The 26,768-nt window shown below is 47.2% G+C and overlaps 1 protein-coding gene across 1 annotated transcript in view; it reads right to left on the bottom strand.

Moving 5' to 3' along the window:
• MRPL35 (mitochondrial ribosomal protein L35) overlaps positions 1 to 26,768 on the bottom strand; it is a gene marked incomplete at its 5' end in the record, with an annotated part of 244,742 nt that overhangs the window by 127,195 nt on the left and 90,779 nt on the right. The window lies entirely within an intron of this gene.

Here is a 26,768-nt window from a genome sequence, read left to right as displayed (position 1 = left end):
CATGTCTCACCCTCAGGTATTCTCCTCAATTCCTGTGACTCTACACTCAAGTGATCCTCCCTCACCTGTCGAACCCCAGGGTCGGGCTTCAAAAGCGATGCCCTTGCGTTGTCTTCTACCTCCTTTATTATCCTCTGGGGCTACCGCTCCAATAGAGCCCTCCCAAGCATCTTTCCCGGTTTATTACCCTGAGAATAAAACATTGCCGGAGACCCAGGAGGGCCCTTTTTGCCTTTTTCGTCAGCAGGAGCTCACGTTGACTTAACACTCATTTGTACGCCCTATCCTTTACTTCCCGATCTAACTCCTGTTCCATCTCCCTCATCTGCATGGCCCTCTGACTTCAGAGCGATTCATTCCCACCCGATTATCGCCTTGAAGGCCCATGTTGTACTCTCAGATGGCTAGCAGGCTTTGTGATCATTTTCTGAGCAGTATGTAGGAGCATTGAACCCTGAGCTACTGCTGCTTAGCTAAAGATTAGAGAAAAACTATTTTGCTCGAGAAAATGTATCTATTTTGTCAGTGCTCGCAGCCCAATATAGTAACTGCACATAAATCAGTCTGATCGTCCCGACTTGCTCATATGATGTAGATATCTGGCCGGGCTTGTACGTGTTTAAGGTTAACCTGCTTATCTTGGCTGGAACGGTTCTGCCACTGGAAAGGCCCAAGTGTAAGTCTCCTTGGAAAGTGTAGGAATCTTGCCTCGCACCTTGTAAGTACCTATTTTTACCATGTGCACATGCCTCGATTTTAAATGAACACTTGTTTAATATCCGAAGCACCTGGCATGCCTTGGATGTGATTTTTCACCAGGTTTATCCTACTTGAGTGTACAATTTACTTTTATCATACTGTAAATTGCCAAGTTATCTTTTGTTAGGAAGCACGTTGCTCTGTAGTGTTTTCTGCGTACATCTGTGCACAAATTTGGCCATTTTGGTCATTTGTTTTAAGGATTGTAGTTGCAGCTCAGGTCTGTGGAGGTTCCACTGGCATGGGACAAGGCTTGATTATGTCACTGGCATACAAGAGTCTCAAAGAGCCCCCTGCCTTGTACATACATGAGTCTAGTGAAACAGCCTCTTTTGTTGCTTTATGATAATTAAGGCCCCAATATAGTTTACCAAATATGTGCAGGCTTTGATTGCAATGTAGACATGATTGGCATGATTTTTTTCCCCTACGCGTTTTGTATTTATGAAGGTGGATGACCTCACACTGCACCATGGTAGTGTATCTACTTTAACTATTCTTCACATTACCACATTTTCTTTTGTAAGCCATGATTAATTTTTGTTGTCACTTTTTATAAACATGAAAACTGCTACTTTGCTTGGGCTTGGTGGGCAAGTGTTAGGAACACCTCATACCACAACCCACAAATGCTGTCCATCCAGCAGCTTCCAGCTTGTCCCGTTGCCTGTACCCAAAATGTCACCTCCTGGGACAGCGCCAGAAAAGGGAATCAATGCGGCACAACCAGAAGCAAATGCATCACTTCCAGTTCTCAGATAAGGATGGCTGCAAGCACCGCAGCATCTGAGCAACGTTAGATTTATGCTCAACGCCTTAGATCCCACTACCTGAATACTCAGTCCAGACCTAGTCAATCAGAGTAAGCATCATTTGTTAGTCAGGAATATCGGGAGATATAGGTCTCAGTTTGTTTTGTGGTCAGTGTTTTTCCATATACCTGCACCCTCTTATAATTGGGGCAGGGGTGGGGGGGGGGGGTTACGAGAGGGGTTGTCAGCACGGTTTAGGTTCTCTATCCGGCTCCACAAAAATCCATGTGAGTACTGTAAGGAAGGCATGGCATCAAAAGTAAAACAGATACAAGTGACCACAGTTCAAGGGTGTTTATTGAACTTCAACAACATGGTGTGATGAACGCCTATGGGAGAAAGCTACGACCATCAAAAAATAATAATGCAGTCCTAATGGAGTCTTGTCGAAGTAAAAAGGCCTATACTAAGAAAACCCATTGCCAAATCTTAATGCTAAATACAAATAGTGTGGGGGTAGTGTTCATGAAAAGGAGAAGTGTTCACAAAATGATATGGCAAGATGTTCAGGGCATTGGCCTCCCTTCCCCACGTTTTCAGCACGGGCAAAGGCAGTTCACTCGAGCAAAGCATACACTCGGGCTTCTTCGGCATGCGGATACAGTTCCATTACCAGCATCAGCGCCTTCTCTACCCAAGTCTCAACTTCAAAGTCCCTTGATCCAGAGGGCCTTTCCTCTTATACATACTCAATTCTTAGGATTCACCCCAGATCCCCCTGAGCCGTACTCAGATCCTCCGTCTTACCCAATTAGTCTCCTTCAGCCAGGCTTGAACCAATTTCAGTTTGCATTAACTATCAAAGACTTTAGAATGTGCACCGGGTTTTGCTTGACCCGTTGCAGGACCACTTTGCTTTCCAATTTCCCTTTCAACAGTTGCCAACCCATTGGATACATTGCAGAGACCTTCAAACGAGCACCCACGTGGCGCCGGACAACTCGTCTATGGTATCTTTCTTGGCCTCCAAAGTTTAGTCACTCAATTATATTTGTGTAGCTCGTTAGATACTTTTCACATACGGTTTAGATTTCTTCATACAATGTTGCTGCTTGCAACCTTGGTTCTAACACAGGTTGGTTTCGTATCAGTCTCTCCGACTCACCGGCTGAGCTGCGATGGTACTACGGTGGCAAACATTACTCCCCGCCTTTGTTATCTACGCGGGAGAGCCCAGAGTACTTCCAACACACAATGCAGGTTTCTTCAGTTTTAGTCCCTGGTCTTAGGTTTATTTTCCAAGGTTAACAAAAGTACCGGTCAGAAAAATCAAGGGCACTTCCATCCTTGAAACTCTGGTTTCGCAGTCTAATTGTATTAAACTGCTATCTTGGAACTGCTGCTTCCTCGTGTGCTTTGCCTTGCTCAGAGTGCTTCCGTGCTCCGCCTTTTATCCGTGTGGGAAATGTGATGGAAGTCAGGTGTGCGTAATGATCAGTAATTGCCCGACCGTTGTCTTTGAACATGTCAGGTATATGGCTCTGGTGCAAGTCTGTTTCCGCTCACGGTGATCTGTCTGTGAGAAAGTGTGTGTGTCGTGAAAGGGGAGTGTGGGGGCAGGGAGGTTGAGTTCCTAAGTATTCTACCTGGTAGGATGGGGAAAAGGAGTTACAGGGAAGGGGCTACCACGTCTCACCATGCAGTGTCCCCACTCCCACAATGCCCCATTCAGGTGATCCTCCCACACCGGTCCACCCCCGGGAACTATATCCAAAAGAGCGATGGCAGTGTCCTAGTGCATTGCATACTTGCCTTCCCACTAATTAGAGGATTAAAACTGTTCTCTCGTCTCTACAGGAAAGGAGAGCTTCAAGAACCAAAATGTCAAGTCGATCTCCTTCGCTGTGGACCAGGGGAGGGGTGATACACTGGGTACCCTTCTTTGTTTCAGGAACCAAGAGCCCTCCCCAAGTTTCCAGCATATACATGTAGCAGCGACCTGCTTTGGACCACAAGAAATCTTCAGTTTTTAGGTACAGACAGATTGCTCAGAACCGCTGTCGCTCCTGGGTGTGATGGAGAAAGCCATAGTAGATATAGCTGCAGCACTCCAGGCTATGCAGACTGACATGGCCTCATACAGTCAGGATAAGCACTGTAGAAATCCTATTAGTGAAAACTTGGGAGGAAAAAAGTCTTCCAAAAAACGTTTAGATCCGCTTCATTCCAGTATTCTTATGATAGTACTAGAGATCACTTAGATACCACCGATTCACGTCCCAGTTCTTCAGAACATGGAAATCCGTGCTTATGTCCCTTCTCCCCCGTGCAAAATAAATATTCAGGGAACCCAGAGGAGTTTGCAAAGTTCATGACTCAATGTCTTTTGCATTTTCTGAATCGCTCTAGAATATATGCGACTGGCAGAGCTAACGTAGCATTAATACTCCCGACTCTAGGAGGGATCCGCTTCAACATGGGCAACTCCCTCGATCAACCATCAAGATCCTATACTGGGTGATTACGAAGAGTTCCTAGCTATGTTTAATAGAATGTTTGAAAGTAATGGATGTAAACATTCTTTAAAAAATTGAAATGCTTGCTCTCAAACAGGGTGGTAAAGACCTTGTTTGTTACATAGCCAAGTTTAAGTCCTTGGTGTCTGAGGTAACATAGGAAGAGGATGTACAAATCACTATATTTTATCGAGGACTAAGAGAAGACATTAAAGACACCCTTGTCCAAGTGAGTCCTGCGCCTTCGACCTAAGAACTAAGAGACCAATCTTGTTCTATCTGCAAAGACAAGCAGAGAAAAGAGGCCACTTGAATTCCAAACCTCCCTTACCTAAGGCACCCATGGAGAATCCATTGGATACCAAACGTATGCAAATCGGTGGCATCAAAGGCCCCATCACTCCTGAAGAACGAAAAACACAAATTAAACCTGTGCTTCTATTGTGGGTCCCCAAGAGATTGTTAGAATGTACCCTAAAAGAACACGAAAGGGTCCCAGTACAATGAGGAATTGTCAGCCCTAAAGAAACTAAATTTGAAAACCCTCCTTCCCGGCAGCATAAATGGTCAGTCAAATATATCTGGGTGTTACTTTAGAACCATGGGGTCCGCCCACTATAGAATCCGGAGTCTTGCTCGACTGCACAGCAACAGATAATGCCATGGATAAACTTTTCGCTGCAAAACATGGGTTGTCAGTTGGCCCAAAGAATTTTGTGAGACCATACACTCCATACATAGTTTTGATCCAGACTTCTGTCCAGTCATTCATCAAGCTGGCCCCTTTCAAAGGACCTGTGGCATATATCATGAGTACATTACTTTTAATCTCAGATGCCCAGTACTTCCAAATCGTCTTAAGTATGCCTTGGTTGGCAACACGTAAGGCTCATATTGATTGGAGTAGGGCAGTGGTTAAATTCTGATCGCCTTTTTGTGCTTGGAATCTCTTGATACGACCTCTTCAGAGCCCCAAAAACCACTCCTGGACCCACTACTACAAATAGTCTTAAAAGACGGCATTCCAGCAAAATGCTACACATTTCGCGACATCTTCGACCCTAAAGAGGCAGATGCCCCGCCCCCTCATCAGGACTATGACTGCCGTATTTACTTAATCCCAGATTCAGGTGATACCATATGGGAAGAAGTATGCATTGACCCTAAAAGAAACAAATATTTCTACGTTCCGCTAATGATTACAGGTGATTCATAGCCCACTAACACATAATTGCTCCTCTAACTAGCATACTTAAGAAAGGTTTGGTCTATCACTGGGATGCACTAGCAGAAGGCATTCCTGAAACTTAAACCAAAATTCACCACAGCCTCAGTTCTTCTGCTCCCCACAGGTAACCTCCCTTATATAGTGGAGACCGATGCCTCCAACCAAGCACTCAGAGCAGTACTTTAATGAAACCCAGAAACAAGAACTACATCCAGTGGCTTTTGACTCCAGGAAACATACACCTTCCGAGAAAAATGACTACATGTTTGACAAATAATTATTAGCCATTAAAGACACCACCTCCATTTCCGATCACGGAGTTGATAGATCATCTGAACCTAGGGTTTTTGAAAAACACATCGTATTAATCAACAATAATCTAGGTGGGTTCATTTTTTCAGTCGTTTTGACTTTATGACGTACAAACCCTGTCCTCTGAATCTGAAAGCAGATGCCTTATCTAGAAGCTGTGCCACTGTTTGAGAAGAACTAGGTCTTTTTTTTTTTTACCACCAAAGTAGGTGATACTGGCTTTGCCTAGCTAAAGCAAAAGCAGATATAACATCACACCAATGAACAAGATTGCCATGTGGGCAAAGAGCATGTTTGAGTAGATAAATAATAGAACAAGTTGTAGTTTTATTTTAGCAGCATGTCTAACCTTTGTGTCTCAAGGAGGTATGCTATACTATACTACACACCATCAGTCTCAATGCACTCAGCAAGTCCCCACCCTTCACTCATGTTTAGAGCAGAATGTGCTTCAAATGAAACAGCGCTTTCTGGGGTTTACGAGTTCTGTTTAGCTGGGCCCGGCTGTCTCCTTGCTGCTGCGGCTCAGGACTCCTCTGCATTCTACTCCAGCCCCGCTGGACGAACAAGTCTGCTGATCGACTCCCTCTTTTTGCTCAGGCCTTATATATAAGAAACATTGTTTCCCTGCCTGTGCGCGTGTAGCATATCCGCTATCTGGAAGAGTAAGGCCTAGAGCTCTGAATGTCACTGTGCTCGTTGAGTACGGTCTCCCATGTACAACTCCATTAAGTGAGTTTTAGCACCTCTTAGTGAGCTTTGTACTCGTTCAGTGACGGCTTCAACTGTATTCCATGGGCCTTGGCTTAGTGAAGAGACAGGTATGTCACTTGTTACTTCATAGTCTTGCAGACGTGCCGCCAAGCTTTGATTCGGGTCTGCCCATTTCCTGTCCTTTATTCCTTATCAGATGTAACACTCAATGGTGTGAAGTCTAGTGTGCAGTTAAAACAGGCAGCTACCGTTTGTGGTTTTGCTCATCTGCTAGAACAGGAAAGCACCACTTCCTTGACTTTGGTTAGGCCAAGACATATGTCCAGCAAGCGTGCACAGTAGCTTTCCATCTAAAACGTGTGCTGTATGTTTAACGACCATTGTATTTGAGGAACATTTAACAGCTGTCATTTACATTTGCCATTGTTGCACTGGTTACAGGTTGCATGGGCTTTGAAAAACTGTCTTAACAGATTTGTTTTCATGTCACCCCCCTGAAGACACTTGTTATAGATCAAAGATGTGTAGCACTGTGAAGCCATCATTAAACCTTCTAGAAGCTGGGGGGGGGCGCTGTTGAGCAGCCTGCAAGATGGCTGCTTAGCTTTCATGCTCTGTGCCCGGCTGCTCTTCATCCGTCTAGATCAGCGGATCCATACTCCATCTGAGGTTCAGAGTGCGAAAATCAAGCTGCCGATGTAGTGGGCGACACTACGATATCTTTTTTGGGCGGATTGGAGCACGGGCTGCGCCGGTGCCGGCGGGCTCTTCGGGCGGCTGAGGCCTCGTTGCCGCTGGATCGGGCTGCGGCCTCGCCCGCTGAGGATCTCCGGGGACTGGTTTTCCTGCCTGCGGGTCCTAGAGCTTGGGCGGCGCCCCGAGGACTCTTCCGGCCGCCCGGCTTTGTGAGCGGGCCCGCGCGCCGCTGGGCTTTCTCTTTCCGCCCCCGCTCTCCCTACTGCCCACCACCTGGGGCCGACTCCTCTTCCCGGCCTGCCTCCCGAGTGGGGCGGGCGGGCCCGCCAACACTCACCTGCAGGAGCCGCCGGAGCGGCTTCCCCAACTTGACCACTGACTTCGCGGGGGCTCGGCGCCCCGCTCTCCCTTCTACTGCCGGATCGCTGGGCCCCCTCTGGCCTCCTGGAGTGGATCCTCCGCCGGCAGCCCTTACAACCAGAGGTCCCTTGAGACACCTGAATGTCGAGGGCTTCCCTGCTATTTCGCCTGTGCTCTGATCCATTTGGGAGCTGGGGCGTTCATTCCGCGACCTGCTCTCCCTGCCGTTGGCCGCCTGCGGGGCATCCCGCCTCCTGCTGCTTCTCTGACCGCGGCGGCGGCTGGCCCCCTCTATGCTGCCCGCGGATCCTGGGGTAGCCGTGCTGGACTTGGCCCGCTCCCGGCACCACATCCATCGGGCTGCTGATTGCAGGTGAGGCGTAGGGGGTCCTTCACGACAGCTTGCCGCCCTCTCTAACTTCCCAATCCTGGGGGGGCGCCCCTGCAGAGCACTATCGCTCCCCACACTTGCCTGATTGCTGTGTATAGCCCTGGAGCCTTGCTGCGCCTGCACTGTGGACGACCTGTGGGGGATCGCTCTGGTCCTGCCATCCCCATTTCCAACCTCTCACTCCCCCGCCTGGGCGCCCTGCCTGCTGCCCCCTTACAACACTCTCCGCCCGGCGCCCCTCGCCCGCCTGGCAGCCTGGGCTGCGTGGCGATCGCTCTCTGACGGCTACTCGACCCGATCCTTGCTGTGCCTGTCTCCACGCTATATTCCCCTATCACTCCTGCCAGCCGGACCTACTGCCTTCTCGTACAGGGATACACGCACCCCGCAACGCACCTGCCTACTGCGCACCTCGCTCTCATCCCTATACAGTGATTAGCCCTGTGTGGCCTGCCCCCCGCCCGCCCTCGCCTGCCCTGTGGCCTGGTACGTGCATTCTGATTAACTGCCCTCTGCATCTTGGTGTGTCGCCAAAATGTCTGGCAATGTCATGATCTCTGCTTCCAAAAGATCAGGACTTGCCCGACTCCCTTGGAAGCAGACCCATAACCCCGGTTCCGAGTGCCAGCCAGTCCCAATTGGGACCTTTTGGACCCTGTCCTGGCGCCAGTGGCACCAGGCTCATAAAGATGCCCAGTCCCAGCGCTGGAAGCGCCGGGCTCATAATGCTTGGGTGGACTTACCTGCAGCAGACCATGCTGCTTACTTACCTGCCAGTTGAACCCCTGATCCTCTTCTGTTTGGGACTACTTTTCCTGTTGGGTGGGGCAGGAGCCACTCCCTAGGTTCAGAACACTGGAACTCTTCTGGAAAGCAGGAACTCTTTTCTTACCTAGGCGTGGCTGTGGAAGGAGACACCTAAGCACTACAGGAGGCTATTTAAACCACATGGATGAATCTTGCTTTGTGTTATTCTGCATTCTCTGCAGCAGAACGCTCATCGTGTCTTCTGCTTCTGATCCTGGGCCTAAGGGAACAAAGGCTTACCATCCTGGAATCCAGTCTTCAGCAGCACCTGTAAAGACAAAGAAAGAACAGGTTAGCACTACGGTCTTCAGTGGCAGCGCATCTCTTACCTGGTCCATCGGCTGTCACCAACGCCTCGCGCTGCATTCCGGCATCTGAAAGACAAAGGCTTACCTACTCTTCGCACGCTCCGGAGGCCTTCGGCGCTGCATCCCGCATCTGAAAGACAAAAGAAGGTGCGTTTAAAGACATTGGGCAACTTTATTACTCACGTGCCATTACTCCTTCCCACGCCGAATCCAGTGGGTATTCCAGCACCCTTCAGCTTCTCTAAAGCTCCGAACTTGTACCTGCAAGATAAAAGGGACAGTTAGTGCGCATCGTGAAGCAGGCTACAAGCGCTTACTTACGTGCTTCCAGGCGCTTCTATTCCTCACGCGGGTTCGATCCTCAACTCTCATCAGCCCGCCATCCGCCTTCGCCGGAACCCTGCAAAACAAGAGATATCATTACAAAAGACTTTTAAGACATTTGAAGTGCCCAGAACTTACCGTTCGTGCAGTTAACGACGGACAGCAGTCCTCTGAGGTCAAGAGGCCTGCACCCTTATCCAGTGAAGAAACTGGTTACGGCACCCTGCCCCGAGGCAGGTGGAGAGCTCGGCGTTCACTTACCTAAGGTGAGGGCGTTAACCTTTGGGGTTCTACAGGAGAAGAGAAAGGGAAGAGGAGAGAGGCACCCAATAACCCCAGTTCATTAATCCCATATTTTCTATCTGCAGACATCTTACTCTTCGAGTCAGACATACAGTGCACAGAGGTCCAGCCCAAAGAGCCAACCGTGTGTTACACATCACCTTTGAAGATACGGCATTCACCCAGTCAAGACCGGCGCCTCTGCGGGAATCAGGTGAGCGTTACAGGCAAGTCACGTGGGGCCAACAAAACTGGGGCAATGGACAAATTCGCCAAAAACCTCTCTAGACAAGAGCAGGGAGGAACTACTCTGCCTCAGGATGACTCTGATGCTCCCTCGCCTTCCCCTCAGCCAGACCTTACAACATTGATGGAATCTATGGCCAAAAACTTTGCTTCGTTTCACGAAAAATTAGATGACATCAACGCCAGTGTCGCCTCACTACGCACCAAATTGGACCAGCATGGTACTAGGCTGGTTGAGGCCGAGACCAGGATTGGGGCCAATGAGGATGTGGCACACGCTCCAGAGCACGGTGTCTGACCTGGTGCGCGATATGAAGCAGGTCAAGGCGAAGTGCGATGACTTAGAGTCCAGATCCCGCAGGAACAATATCTGCATTGTCGGGGTCCCGGAGGCGGCCCTCAAGGGCAAAATGGAACATGCTGTTGAAAATCTCCTGAAAGACCTCTTGGGCAATCCTCAACTCTCCCCGTTTTTCACTATTGAGCACGCTCATCGCGCACTGGCCCCCCGCCCCAAACCTGGCGATTTCCCCAGACCAATCATCGCCAAGGTTCTCAGCTTCAGGGATAGGGATCACACTCTACGTCTGGCTCGAGAAAAGGGTGAACTGAAATTTGAGTCCCAGACAATCCGTATTTTTCCCGACTTCTCTGTCAATGTCCAAATGGAGCGCAGACAATTCAATGGCGTGAAAAAACTGCTCAGGGAGAGGAGGGTGGAATACGCCATGTTGTTCCCCGCAAGGCTGAAGCTTACCCACCGCAATAAGTTGTACTTTTTCACGGTCCCAGAGGAGATGGTGAAATTTATTGAGTCCCATATTCCTCTCCCTGCCCCTCTCGACGAACCATCAGCGGAGGGTTAAGCGGGTTGGCCTCGCCCCGAGACTTGAATCCTTTACTGTACTGATGGCCTCCTCGCCATCTGCATTTGCCTCGCAATCTCATGAACCCTTGTCATGCATATCCTTTGTTTGCTGTAACTTGTTGTAACGTCTCCTGAAATTTAATATGGGACACTGGAGCACGAACTACGGTATATCTCACCGACCACTGGGGACTTCTAGTTCTATACCCTCTGTCTATCGTACTCTGTTGTGGTGTCTCTTGGAAAATCACCATGTTTTCTGCTGTACGCTATACGGTGTATACCACCGATCAGTCATCTTGGTCGGGCTCACGGCAGCAGCGACCCCCGCTGCAGCTGCAACGCCGAGTTTGGCTTGTTTTGATCCCTGGTTGCGCCCCTGTTGGGCGCGCGAGTGTGGGGTGCCCTGTTGGTGTTTGCACGCTCGCTTTGGTTTTCTGGGTGGGTACACGGGCACTGCTGAGTTGGGGGTGGCAGTGAGGGAGGGGGGGGGGCTCAGTTGTGGGATGTTATGGTAAAAATGGCGAGATAACAGTGGCTCATGGCCCGATGCAGCGTGTTACTGTTGGGGTGACCGATACTTATTTAACTGACTATGGCATTTGTTACCGGAATCCCCCTTAAAAACACTACTGAATGGCGGTTAGGTTAATATCATGGAATATCAGAGGGCTCAGCAACTTCATGAAGGCGTGCGGGATTACTGCATATGCCCAGCGACACGGGGTCAAAATACTTCTCTTGCAAGAAAGCCACGCCCACCTCTCGGCTTCTCTCGCCCCGGCATGGGGCCCCAACAAATATTACACAGTGTACTCCTCACAGTCCAGGGGGGTCCTTACCTTGATTCACAAATCCTTGGAATTCTCCCTGCGCTCCAGCCACATAGATACGGAGGGCAGGTACGTGATCCTCCACTGCTTCCTCGCTAATACTGAATGACTACTCGTTAATACTTACGCCCCGAGTATCGATACACCTGATTTCTTTGATCGCATTAATGACACCCTCCTAAGATATGTCGGGGTTCCAATTATTTGGAGGGGGGGGCCATGAATCTCATCCTGGACTCCGAGTTGGACAGATCCGGAACCGCACCCAGGGTGTTGTCCAAGGCTGCTCGCCGCCTCCATGCACACATGGTAACTGCTGGGCTGGTCGATGCCTGGAGAGCATTCTACCCTTTGTCTAAAGAGTTTACATTTTACTCCTCTGCCCATGACAGTCACTCCAGAATCAATCTCTTCCTTCTCTCTGCCGGGCTCATGGCCAAAACACTTACCACACAGATCCTGCCACGCACGCTGTCCGACCACTCCCCGATCACATTGGACATAGCCCTGCACCCGGCCCTCCCCCAGCACTCTAACTGGCGCTTTAAGTCAGAGGTGCTCCAGGATATTGTCTTCAGGGCAGATATCCTCGCCGATATTACCTTGTTTTTTGACACTAACAAACGACATGACAATGGATGGGGTGAGATGGGAGGCATTCAAGGCCTTCATCAGAGGCATGTGTATCTCCAGGGAGGCGGGGGTCCTGAAAGATATTAGAAACTCTTTACGCCGCTCTGAGTCTAGACTTGGGGGGCTGGAGCGCAAGTACGCTGCCTCCCCTTCCCCACCGAAGCTGGCAGAGATACGTTCTGAACTAGATAGATTTGAATCCCTTGCCCTCAGTGAGATAAGATACCTTGCCTGACCAGTTGCGGCCCGGAGGTATGGGGAGGGAGAGAGGCCGAGTCGCGCCCTTGCCCGTCTTGTCCGATCCGAACGAGGCAGAGCCTGGATTGACAGTGTCATCGACAATAACGGAGTGCGACACTGGTCCGATCGGTCCATTCGAGACCTTTGCAGATTTTTACGCTACCCTCTATGCCCGACAGCGGGAGCACAGCCCGCAGGACCTGGATGCTCTCCTCGACCGCATCCCAATGTCCCTCATATCTTTAGCTACTAAAAAGAACAATTAGATGCACCCTTCACCCTCGACGAGATCGCCTCGGTCATCTCCGCCCTCCATAAGGGGAAAGCTCCTGGCCCAGATGGCCTAACTGCCGAATTCTATCAAGAGCACGTTGCCCTTCTTGCCCTGCGACTTCATGAGGTCTGGGTCGAGTCCCTGCGCCTGGCCACCCTTCCCCAGACCCTGCGTGAGGCTGTCATCACTGTGCTTCCCAAGCCGGGTAAGCCTCTTGATGAATGCGGCTCCTACAGACCCCTGTCCATCATCAATACCGACACCAAAATTTTCGCCAAGGTCATAGCTAATAGGTTCCTCCCCATCATGAAATATCTGATCCACCCGGATCAAAGTGGTTTTGTCCCTTCCCGCTCCACTGCATTAAACATCCAGCAGTTATTCAACGTTATTTCTAGGATAGACCCCAAAGCCAACGCGGTTGCCGTGACGCTAGACGCCCAAAAGGCATTCGACATGGTCTCATGGCAATACCTGTGGGCGGTGCTGGTGAAGATGGGGGATCGGCCCATACATGTTGGCCTGCATTAAACTGCTATATACTAACCCTGTCGCCAGAGTCCTGGTTAACTCTCACCTTTCAGCTCCCTTCACTCTCCATAGAGAGCCCATGGTGGATAGTGTCAGAGACAACCACACCCGTAAAGGTATACGGCTACGGGACACCACTGAGATCATATCACTTTATGCGGACGACATGCTCTTGTACATTAGAGACCAATCGGTCCATCTTGACCCGATCATTCGTGAAATAATCAAAATAGGCACCTTCACTATAAATTACACCAAATCAGAAATCTTCCCCCTCACACCCGCAACTCCCCAACCTGCATGTGAATTCCCACTCAAGTGGGCCCCCGAGGGCATCAAATACCTGGGGGTCCAGGTGTCCCTCTCGAAATCCTCTGTATTGGCTGACAACTATGGGGCAGCCGCGCAATACACTGAGACTAGGATGAAAAGATGGTGCCACCTTCCACTCTCACTATCAGGGAGGCTGTCCCTAATCAAGATGATCATTGTCCCAAAGCTCCTATATATATTTGCTAATGTCCCACTCTGGCCCAGAAAACAATACTTTGCTGACCTGCACGCGGGTTGCGCTCGCTTCCTGTGGCATTCCGGTGCCATTCGTAGGAAGTGGCAATTTATGACTCTGCCCTACGAGAAAGGGGGCTTCAATGCGCCCGATCTTACTCGGTACTGGATAGCCGCACAAGCTCAGCACGCCACTTACTGGTACCACCACCAGGACCCTCCTCCCCATGTTAAGCTTGAGAGACTCGCGACTTCGGAAGTAAATGTCATGTCCCTTATCCTCTTCCACTCGTATCACTCGGACGCCCCCGCTGACCCGGTGGCCTCCACCATCAGAGCGTGGCGACAGATTCTGATGCCCTACTCCGACTCCCCCCCGTACTATAAATGGCTTCCCTTATGGTCGTTCCCTGGCCTCACCCCCACACAAGATAAGCTACTGATGCGTCACTGGTTGGACCTGGGATACAGATCATTCGCCGACCTGTTCCCCGATGGGAAATTTATCACCCCTCACACTTGGAGGCCAGGGCACTCGCAAGTCCTTTCTGGAACTGCTGCAATACTTTCGACTCAGAGCGGCTTTCCAGGACATGTGGCCCTCGTATCCTGAAAAACCCCCTGAGTCCCCAGAGATTTGCTATATTGCGAACTCCGCTGGGGGCAGGGGCATAGTGTCCGCCCTGTATAAAATCTTGATGGCGAGAGCCCCCGAACCCTCCCATGCTGTCCGGGATGCCTGGAGCCGCGATCTGGGGTTAGACATCACAGATGGTATGTGGACCAAAATGTGCAAGCATACACTCAAGGTTTCTCTCAGCACCAGGGTCAGACCATTCAATACAAGTTGCTCAATCGCCTATATTACACCCCTCACGCGGTTGGGAGATTTGCACGGGACCACTCCCACTCCTGTCAGAGATGTAGATCCAGCAATGCGGACCACGCACACATGTTCTGGTCTTGTGGGGCACTGGCTCCGTTCTGGGACGCGGTGCTTGGGGCTCTCTCTGAGATGGTGGGATTCCGCGTTGACCCGGACCCCCGGTCTCTACTGTACGGGGTCTGGGAGGGGACTGACGCGAAGCGGGCTGCTAGATTCCTGAATGTGGCTGTGATTGTAGCCAAGAAGTGCATTCTGCGGTGTTGGAAACAGCGATCCCCCCCCCCCCCCCCTTCACTACAGATGTGGTTGAAAGCCCTCACTTGGACACAAATATGTGAGGAGGACTACATCAACATGTTGCCTGGGAATGCTAGACCTAAAAATGTTTGGACTGAGTTCTGTAGCTACCTGAACAGAAGGGTTGACCTAGAGCTTCTGTCTTCTCCCCCATCTCCGGGGCAGGGGATGGACCATGCTGTAAAATGAATGGCCTGCTGTAATTTACCTGCTGGTATATGCTTCAGTGTTTTCTTTGCTGCGCCTTTGCATCGACACCTACTCTTTTGACCTGTACCCTATGTTGTTACTGTAACATGTACCGTGCCTACTACTGCTTCTTGCCAATAAAGAAAAGTTTAAAAAAAAAACCTTCTAGAAGCTACATTTGCAAAAACATGCCACCTATATTGGTGGCAAAAATAAAGCATACACATCCTAGCACTGGTGCGTATCAATTACTGCATGTACAAGTAAATTAGTTGCTTGATGAATAAATATGAGAGCATAGAAACACATTGTAGGTGATACACAATCAAAATAAATTACTGCACCACACTACAGTTAGCGGTAATTGCCAATACAAGCATGCATGAATACAACAGTGAGGTATTCAGGACGAGGTCAATATATTCTAATTGGACCTAGCTAAGGATGCATGAATGAATGCACGCATTTAATGTGAGGTATTTATGTTAATTCAAACTCCTTACTGGCAATAGTTTCAAGGTAAGACGAGATATTCTTTGAGAATTAACCAGCATAGCTGGTTTCCTGACTTTCTGACCCAATGAGCCTTGGACTGTGTGATCTTGAGCATGTGATCACACGTGTAAACCGTCCACAGTTCAAAATCGGTGTTCTTTTAAGTAGACCAATATGTGAGTAACTTTGATATCCACAGTGATTTGCATGTGGAGGAAATCCAATACGCACATTTGCTGTGTGCACAAATTTGTGCATTGAGGTATAATGCAATATACTTTCAGTTCTGTGGTCCCAAGCCTGTGTAAGCTCCCTGAGATTCAGGGTTTGAGAGAAGGCATGTTTCATCTTGGGAATCAGGCTTTGCAACTGGAGTCTCAGCTGTTTCCTTTGCTGGGTTGTTGGTCTCCCGGGAGACATATGGACATAGTCTGTGCTTTCGTCGCTCTCTCAGCGGTTTCCTTTTCCTTGGCATGACCCCATGGCAAGGCGTGGCTTCCAGGAGGGGAGTGGAGGGGTTTAATGAAATTGCAGTAGATCATTTGAGGGAAGAATCTCTGGATGCCACACGTCTCTGCGCACGGACAACGCTTTGGTCAGTCTCGTATCAACAATGCAAGTCTGGATGAGACTTTTACTCCCACGCTCTTGGCAAGAAGTGATTACTTGGCACACACCCTGCATCTGGCAATAGCAGATACTGTAGACTTCTTCCGGATCAATGAGAAAATGAAATGTTTTGGAAATTGAGCACATTGCTGTTACCCAAGTTGTCTGCATAGCACAGCTCTGAACCGAAAACGAGTTGCTTCAAGGCTCTTCATGTTGCAACCATTCATTTTTCAGTTTCTACAGTAACACAAAAGGCTGGTTCCAAATAATAGCAGCGGTCACAACCCCAATCACTTGGCGAATAAGTCAGTTATAATTAACGTGTCCAGCTTGATGAGCCCTTTTCGAAGTGCTTTTGTGGCAGCCATTGCAACCACAGAAAAAAAAAAACAGTATTGAGCCGAGTCAACTGTGAGCTGGCAATTAGAGTGCATGGCCTCTTCCATTGTATCCTCGGAGGCTATATGAGATGCAATCTGTCTGACCACTGCTGAGTGTGCCTCAAGATAAGACTTGTCACTGCTGCACATTTTTAGACGCATGTTTTGTAGTCGTACTATATGCAAGGTCAATTTTGGATATTCTAATTGTCGGAACTTGGCCAGTGTAGGAATCTCAATCGGGATGGACTAGGTGGATTCAGAATAAACCCACAGCACTTAACATGTGTACTTACAGTAATCAGGGTTGGAACCTCATTGAAACTTAACAGGACTCGTTGAATTCCACCAGATATGAGCCATTAGATAAGCAGTGTACTTGACTGTGAAAAAATGCAATTGTGCAACATGAAGTGTGCATTTAGTGAACTTACGGGCGCAGCATGCACGCAAACTATGCGCATAGAGCCTCTGCATTCACGTAAGGAGTACAGTATTATTTCGAGACTTGAAGGTGACCCACATGCATGTGAATACAGCACAATATAGTCTTCCCTGATCCAAGTGTCATCAACCAAGTGCACACTACCCCAGAAACGCAGTTCCTGACATACCATGGAAGGTGTATTTGAATGGGAATAGTTAATGCACCATGCAACATCCAATTAGTCAAGCCTGGTGCCCAGGCAGATGATGCATTGAAACTCCATAAGTACACTAAGCAACAAGTACATAGAGCCTGACATTGCCTGGCGTACTGCAACCTTGGACAAGTTAAGAGCATTTATTTGTTCTGGCCATGAAATTACATGTGTGTTTAAAATCCTAATCCACAGATCCTGTTCCGTTGATCTAAAATTCATAGGTGTAATATGACCCCCTCAATATACAGAAAGGACATTGTACACATTAAGTGTTTTAAGGTCTCCATCTCCTTATTGGTAACTGGAGGGATAGCCTGACTACGGCAGAACAATGGGCTGGAAATACTTGGTCAAGAAAGGGGGTCTCTTCTGACGTGTAACGTTTTCTGGGGACTAGTTTTTGATTTTAGTAGGCCTAGGTTATTTCTATTATGTCAAGAGAGATACAGAAACACTTTAAATGTGAGAATGCACAAAGAGGAGTTTTAGACACAAATAGATAACAATTTGTCAGCTTTTTAAATTTATTTTGCTGCTGGATGCATTTAGTAATCATGCATCAGTTTTTTTGAAAAAAGTATGTTGAAAAAAACAATCAGAAAATGCAAAAGGTTCATTCACAAATACAGAATTTGCAAGGAGGTTAATTATTTGTCTTTTTTCCTCAAGCAACTGTTTATGGCAAAATAAATTGCAACACAAGATCGTGTTTAAAAGAAACAATGTGTAACCACCACCTATAGTGACAAGTAATTAGCATGTAATCAATACACAATAACCAAAACAAAAGCAATGAATGAAAAAACTCTTGGTTATTTATAGCCAGGCTGGAGGGTGACCTAACAAGTGGTTGACGTCTAGATGTAGATCAAAGATGATGTTGGGACCAGGAGGAGTATGGAGGGGCTGGTCGGTAAGACGTTTCAGCTAAAAGCCTTCATCTTGGGCCTGGAGTAGGTCTCCCTAAAATAGAGACAGGGGGACTCTATTAGTGACTGAGTAGAAAGTTAAAAACTTTTGTTTATTAAACACAAGACATAATAATTTCCATGAATATGGTAAACCACTATAAAATCAGGGACAAGGGAGACACGGGACTGACCTTGGGGGCTGCAGATCTGCATGGATCTGGAATTACCGTGGCACAGGAATGGCATGAGGTGCCAAATGGTTTGGGCTTCTGGCAGCCGGCTGTGGGTGGCTAGCAAGAGTCAAAGAACATAGTTCTAGGTAAGAATACTGTTAGTGTCGGTCAATACCAGGAAAGTGTTGACCAAAGTGCACAAAATTGGCATGTGCTCACCTTGCTAGGTTGCTACTGCGCAATAAAACACAGGAAATGCGCGTGGTGCCGGCAGTGGTAACTGTTCATAAGGCTGGAGACCAGCATGTAATGGTGGCTTTGTGGTTCTTAATTTCCGTTTTTAACCTGAAGTTGTCCTGTGAGAGAAACGAGATGCGTGCGTCCGTTAAGTTAAATGGTAAGAAAAAGGGGGTCTGTGTAGAGTGGCAAAATCGCGGGAAGTATGGTCCAGACGATATCCTATAGTGGATAGCAGATTCAGTACTGAATACAAGTAATGCCACCAACTCACTCAACCATAAAGAATCATGGTGGGATTTTAAAACTGAAAAGCACAACTGGGCTAAATGAGATAGACCCTACATACTTCTGCAGATAATAAGACACCATCAAAAATAGCATTTGTCTCCTCTTCCTGTGTCCTTTCCATCTCTCATACCAATTGGAGATACCACCATAGATGGCTTTACACAAGTCCCTTTACTATTTTTCCCTTCCGCCTTACACTCTTTTACTTAAGGTGCGTCCCACGCAGTAATCTGGTAGGAAGTTCATCTTCCCAATCAGGACACCCATATTACACTTCCTTCTAATTGGCTAACATATGCCTACAGTCCCAACTTTTCCTTCATTTGTAACCCGCAGCCTGCATCTGCCCTCATACTTCCACACAGCTCACATAGGTCTGCAGTTCATTGCAGGCTTCAACGTAATACAATCCATTCCAGTATACCTTTGACGGACTTTACATTCCGTGACACAGTGGACATGTGCAGGCGACTAGCGTCTCACACAGTCATGCACTCACAGTAACGCCACAGCAAAGCGGGTCTGCCCATGCGCACTCGCGATATAGTAGCATAACACTACTCGCAGCACGCATGCGCACAGTACAGCCGTGCACAGCTCGGCATTTTAGTTTCCTGGCTCACACACAGCATCCCAGTCGCTACATGCAAACGCGGCCCCGCACGCCAGCCTGCACAGAGCCCGGGACTTCAATTCCAGGTAAATACTTCCCGCGATTTTGCCACTACACAGACCCCCTTTTTCTTACCATTTAACTTAACGGACGCACACATCTCGTTTCTCTCACAGGACAACTTCAGGTTAAAAACGGAAATTAAGAACCTCAAAGCCACCATTACATGCTGGTCTCCAGCCTTATGAACAGTTACCACTCCGCTGGCACCACGCGCATTTCCTGTGTTTTATTGCGCAGTGGCAACCTAGCAAGGTGAGCACATGCCAATTTTGTGCACTTTGGTCAACACTTTCCTGGTATTGACCGACACGAACAGTATTCTTACCTAGAACTATATGTTCTTTGACTCTTGCAGCCATCCACAGCCGGCTGCCAGAAGCCAAAACCATTGGGCACCTCATGCCATTCCTGTGCCACAGTAATTCCAGATCCATGCAGATCTGCAGCCCCCAAGGTCAGTCCTGTGTCTCCCTTGTCCCTGATTTTATAGTGGTTTACCATATTCATGGAAATTATTATGTCTTGTGTTTAATAAACAAAAGTTTTTAACTTTCTACTCAGTCACTAATAGAGTCCCCCTGTCTCTATTTTAGGGAGACCTACTCCAGGCCCAAGATGAAGGCTTTTAGCTGAAACGTCTTACCGACCAGCCCCTCCATACTCCTCCTGGTCCCAACATCATCTTTGATCTACATCTAGACGTCAACCACTTGTTAGGTCACCCTCCAGCCTGGCTATATATAACCAAGAGTTTTTTCATTCATTGCTTTTGTTTTGGTTATTGTGTATTGATTACATGCTAATCACTTGTCACTATAGGTGGTGGTTACACATTGTTTCTTTTAAACACGATCTTGTGTTGCAATTTATTTTGCCATAAACAGTTGCTTGAGAAAAAGTTAAGACAAATAATTAACCTCCTTGCAAATTCTGTATTTATGAATGAACCTTTTGCATTTTCTGATTGTTTTTTTTCAACATACTTTTTTCAAAAAAACTACTGATGCATGATTACTAAATGCATCCAGCAGCAAAATAAATTTAAAAAGCTGACAGATTGATATCTATTTGTGTCTGAAACTCCTCTTTGTGCATTCTCACATTGAAAGTGTTTCTGTATCTCTTGACATAATAGAAATAACCTAGGCCTACTAAAATCAAAAAGTAGTCCCCAGAAAACGTTACACGTCAGAACAGACCCCCTTCCTCCATCTCCTTATGGCAGTGCTGACAAAGTCTCTGATCCCTCTGCACCTTGAATCGTCTGCCCAGGACCTCTTGGGTTGGCAGTAAATTTAACTTGAGTCTCAAGATTTGGGACCTGAAAACCGTAGAAGGGTGCTTTTTCCAAGTATGGAACATCATGGTTATAGTTCTTGATTGTCCAGACAAAGTGGTCTCCAAAGCATTGGTATTGCATTAAGTCATCTCTAAGAGAGATCCATACAGATCTGAAAAGTTTTTGTTTGACCAATAAGGCGTTGCTATAAGGTCTTCTATTGAGGCCCCTATAAATGACAATTTCAAACAATCTGCCCCCCAATCCATTAGGACCTTACATGAACCTTTCTGCCATAATACACGTAATCCCTCAGATTGAGGCAGCCTGGGAAGGGGGCAATATACTCATTTGCAACCTCCCCCAATCGATCATGATCTGAATAGGAAGCTGCTGCAATTCGTATAATAGCCCCACCAAGGGTACTGATGGGGGCAGATGTAGGACCCCTGTATCGCCTCACACCCCTGGTCTGTGTCCCAAAGAGTAATTCTGATGGAGATGAGTTATTGCCTCGAGTTCGTTCAGTAAGGCCGTCCCCCCCATTGTCATAAACGAGGGACCTAAATACTTGTTTACCACTTCAAGTCTGCAGGCCCTCAGTTTCCAAGAGAAAATTCAACTTTATTTATTTTTTACTTCCATTCAATACCAATATTTTATATTTTACTGTATTTTCAGACATTCAAATTTTCCAAGAAATCCTCCAGAGCATGCAATGCTCCAATCTGCGTCAAGTCGCAGATGACCATTATCTGCATACATCAGATGCTGAATTTTAAACTCACCCAACCTAGGGGGATTAGTCTTCAACTCCAAATATTTCCTCGATATAGAATAAAAACTGGCAAGGCGCCAGGATGCAACCTTGGCGCAGACCCCCATTTGTCTATCCAGAACATTTAGGATCCATGGGCATCTAATCTCACTTTAATCCTCGTGCCCACTTGCAGAGCCTCCAAAATCCCTACCAAAGCGAAGCGGACAGCCATTTTCATGTAGCACAATGACCTGTTTACATGGTCAAAAGCCTTGCTAATGGTCCAAGAATGCCAATTGTTTAGGAAAGTTTGCATCCCCTGCCTGTATCCAGTCTGAAATGGGTCCAGGCAGTCGGAATCACGTGCCCAAATTTGGAGTTCCTTCAACATCATTTTGGCAAATATTTTTGAAACATCCAACAATGAAACAGGTCTATAAAACAGAGGTGAGGATCTATCTCCACCTTTAAAAATTAGGATTATTGTGGCAGCAGACCAAGTTTCGGGGAACTCCATTTTAATCAAAATATTTGCAAACAATTCTGACAGTAATTTGGACCAAACAAATATGTTTAAGGGCCTGGAGCATTTGATCTCTTACTCCTTTTTATCAGACTAGCAATATCGTCTCGATCCCACTGAAAAGCCCCTTCCAGGTGGTCTGCGGCAACACAGAATTCCCAATTAACCCAGGTTTCACATAAAAGCTTGTGAAATGCTTGACCCAAATTTCTTCTGATATTCGTTGGGTTTGCAGGAACCAATCCCCATCTTCGGGCTTTATCAATTGTCAAAATCTACCAGAGTTATTAGCAGTTATGGACGCTTCTCCAACCTCACAAGGTACTCTAAAGGTCAGAGGTGGTGCAGGTAGCTGCTCTGACACGCCCACTTTGTGTGAGCCTCAGGACAGTAGCTGACTACATGATAGCTGTCCAATTCTCTTCTTTTAAGAAGTCATCTAGAGATTGCATCACTTCACTCCGGTTATACTGCGAAAGCGTTCCTTGGCATAGCTTACCTATGGATATAGCTTGCGTCAGGGAAGTGTTATAGGAATGGGCCCACACTGGTTCCTGCTTTTCTCTTATTGCATTATTGCTTGAATCGCCCATAATACAGGCCTCCCTGATGCATAAGTAATATGCTTGGTGCCATTGCATTATTTTTCTTCTCTATAGGACTCACTCCAGAACTCACCTTCTTCCCTCTTCCATTCGGGTTAGAAGCTCAAGTTCCTATTACTGCAAGTGTTCTGGAACTGCGTGTAATTAAAAGACATCAAATGTGGGATTCTACATGCCATATCTAACATGTGAACATCTTCGATTTGCCACATGTGCTGACCTCAAGTAGAGCACAGAGGGACAGTAGTTTCCCACCATATTTATTCAGTCATGTTTGCAAAGTATTCCAAAAACTACTGAATCTACAACATACATGTGTTGTGCATTATGTGGCTCTCGAGGGAATATATACTGATTTTCCAACCTGCTTCGTATGGTCTGAGTGAAATATATGGGAACTGTTCTTGGAATTCAGGACTATCGGTTTGAAAAAGCACTGCAGTGTTCACAGAAAGTCTATTTGGCCCACAGGATGGGCTCAAGCTTGACAAGTAGAAAGGCATTGTAATATCGCACATAACACATGGGACCCCATCTCATGCAGATCCAAATCAAATAAAGCATTGTGCACTCATTTCTGGAGCCTAGTTCTTTATATGTTCTAGGCACAGGATCACTGGGTGCTAACAGTCTGGATTCAATCATCACAGAATAAGTGAACTTGCAGCTGCTTGGCTGGCCCATTAAAGGTCTTAAACAATGGCATCAACACATGACCCATGGTTTGAGAAAACATTTGTATCAAGGCTGGCGTTCATGGCTCTTGGAGCTCCCTTTTCTCCAACATGTGTGAAGAAAGCAAAGGCTTTAGAACAACTTCTTTGCTTGCAGGTGGAATGGAATCATCGCTCAAAAAATGCCCCGAAGTAAGTGAGATGAAAAAAAGAGTGACTCAGCCACAGTAGAAGGCAATATATTGCCAGTATTATGTAACAGTTTCAGAAAGTCTGTCCAAAAGAATTACTTTAGCAACTAGAAAGGCTCTGTTTCCAAATTGGCAGACCTGCAGTACTTCCCTGAATTGTGGAATTGTAGTCAATAGTGGCATATTCATCATCATCTTGAACGCCAATCATCAACATTTGTCGGATCGCTTCTTCTGTGGGCTCAATTGAGAGGATTGCATGGAAACATTGCTGTAACCATCTAGTGCGGGTTTCAGGTGATCCACAGAAACTTACCTAGTACCCCCTCCTGGGTGGTATTGTGGGCAGGACAGCAGTTCTGGAACCTTTCACGGATTACTTGCACTGCTGGTCTATAGGACGGGCCAAACAGTCTTATGGATCTTTTCCAGGACCCACTCTCCTGCTTTGAGAGTGGTCTCAGGACTGGCCTAGCAGCTTCCCTGTGGAGGGATTCCCTCAACAGCGTTGTCACCAGCAGTTGCTCTTGCCTAGAGAGAGGGCAGGGGAGAGTGTTCAGAGCAGGCATACACATTTTTCTCCCAGACAGAGTTCAAGCGGAGTCTTACTGTTGCATAGAGACTGGTGTGGTAAATTAGCTAAACTTTTGCTAACTAGATGCACATGATCTACCCACTGAAAGGATGCATTTAGTCAGGCACAACAATGAGGGGTTTGCCCTTCCTATGAGCCTATTCCCTCTCTGGATGAGACGGGTTTAGAAAAGTGCATCTCTGATCCCCAAGCCTGTAATGCCTTTCTCAGTTCCCACCCTGCGAAAGCTGTACCATCATCAGCATGGAGTGTTTGCGTTTCATTGCTATCGTGGTTACTACACCCTGGAGTGCCTGTATGACTGATATACAGTTGGCTCTCTTTTGAGGAATCATCCAGGTGAACCTAGTGCAAGAATCCACTATTACTAGAATATATTTGTACTTATTGATTGCTGGTAGTGGGCCTATATGATCCAGATATTGAATCTCAAAAGGCAAGGTTGCCTTTCTAAAAAGGAGCCTTGCAAGGTTTTTTGCTGTGGTCCACTGTTGTATTCAGACATGCGTCACAGTTTGCCATGTATACTTTAACCTGTTGCCATAGTCCTCGCCCCCAATACCGGTAAAGGAGTAGCTGTGCACTTGCACCAACCCCAAAATGGATAGATGCAAGTCCAGCATGTGTGACTGCAATCGGATTTTCTGTCTGCTCTATTAGGGATTCATCTTTGAAAAGGTTCCCTTTTTTCATAGGGATTGTAACTACTGCTTTATTATTCTCAATGTCATGAATTTCATTACTTGGGAAACCTTTCGGCCTAGGTATAACACCTAAACAAGCTTCTTTTATTTCCTGATCCATTGCAGTTGCTGAGCGAGGTATGGCCGCTATTGTTTTTCTCACTGTGTGCTCTTTGGCATATTTAACTGCCAATGCTATGAATGTGCCCTTTAGTATGTGCTCTTGTGTGCATCCCCCATAGCAAAGTCCCAAACCTGTCTCCAGAGTTGCCTGGAAGCAATAGTTGTATGCCCAATTTCTCTGAAGTAATTTTGAATCCACCAATGCAAATCAGTAATCCGATTCAGGGACTACTAGTGTGGTTTCCCCCCCCCCGCATCCCCCCCCCCCCCCCATGTCCGCTTCGCGCAATGCAAGCAGAAATCCATGCAATTCAGCAGTCTGGGCAGACATGTCTCCCAGATGCTTTGTTTCAATATCAGTGTGTATAAATGCTTCTTGATGTGTAATGTCCTACAACTGCTGCACAATCAGCAGCATATTTGGAAAAAAATAAATAATAAAACAATGGTATGTCAGGCAGTGAGGTGTCTGACTCTGTGTCCAATGTCCAAGTGAATCCAATCATTCTTTGCAATTCAGCCTAATGACACATACATCTGGAGCATACCGAGATGCTGATCATTGAATCCATCTGGAATGTAATGCTTTTGTTGCTTGCATAGCGTGCCCAATGCAATCTATGAAATTGGTTTAGTATCCCTAGATTGCAAACTGCGCATGTGAAAACAGTCTACCACCAACAGGTATATCTCCAAATCTTTTTCTGTATCTCTGTCTTGCAAAGGACCAGTTTGAGCCATTAATGAATACACATGGTACAGAATGCGAGATAGCTCTGGCAACCAGTGAGCTGATTTGAAATGCATACAATCAAAGCATACAATGGTTTTACTAGCTCGGCAAAATTAGACAATCTGTTGCCAATTCTCGCCCTCAGCTGCAAGAGTGAACCCTAAGAAGGTAACCTCACGATGAGCTATACTTGTGAGTGACTCGCTGAGTGTGTGGGCTCTGTATTCTGTAAAACTCGTCGGGCTGTAGTGTGTTTTTTCTAACTTTCACATCCTTTCTCCTCAGTTTCCGATTGGTCCGGCGTCTTTGCCTGTGAGGAATGGCATGAACCCTCATCAGTACCATATTTTTGTGGACTTTCCATGTGTTTTCTGTCTCTGAAATCATAGTTGGTTGGTCTGAAATGGGACTGCCCCTTAGTTTCACCCCAAGATAGTCTACCCTGCGAGTGCCTCGCCATTGCGGGGCATCCCTATCTCGTGTAGCTGTCCCATTCTTTGGCTCATGCTCTTGGTATTTTTCTTCCGCTATTGGCGAAAGCTATCTATGTGGTTTACCACCCTTTTTACCTTGAAGCTATCCCCGTCCTTTCAGGGGTTCCCCTTCGTGGTGTGTCTCCTGGTCTGGTTTACCATCTTTGTTAGTCTTTTTCTGTGCTTCTGCAGGTTTCCTGCATTGGTGATCCCTGCCTAGCGATTGATAAGTGGATGTCACGATGTCCCCAAATTGTTCCCTTTTTTCTTGCTCATTTAACTGGGACAATATTCTATGAACCTCTAACCTTGCAGGCTCTCCTTTCAATAAGGGTAGAATTATGCTCAACCATTTGATAATTATTGGATGCTACGGACAGGCCTAATTCTTGGCGGCAGCAGCGCCCTGTGTTCCCTTAATGTCTGCCAATATCAATGCTAGCGATGTGATAGACGGCGTGCCTATCAGCTGTACATAAAGCCAGCTATAAATTGAGATCCAGCTGTCGCAGCTCACTAGAGGGAAGAAACATGGCTAGTGCCCTATGCCTATGCTGTGGTGTGGTGTAACATGGGGGTAGATGGCTTGCAGCTGTCCTAGCTTCTCTGAATACCACTTGGTTATGTCCTCATTTCTGGAAGGGCAAGACCCTAAAATAATTCTTAATGTCTGTTGCTGCACTCCTCCTGCGTCCATCTGTCCTTGTGGCTGCTGAACAGACGCCAAGCATACCTGCGCAGCATATTGCAACGCAAG

This window comes from Ambystoma mexicanum, chromosome 6q (assembly GCF_040938575.1).
Source record: "Ambystoma mexicanum isolate Mex_15411 chromosome 6q, UKY_AmexF1_1, whole genome shotgun sequence".
Classification (NCBI taxonomy): Eukaryota; Metazoa; Chordata; class Amphibia; order Caudata; family Ambystomatidae; genus Ambystoma; species Ambystoma mexicanum.
Note: the sequence above shows the minus strand (reverse complement) of the source record. Positions and strands in the feature narration are given on the sequence as shown.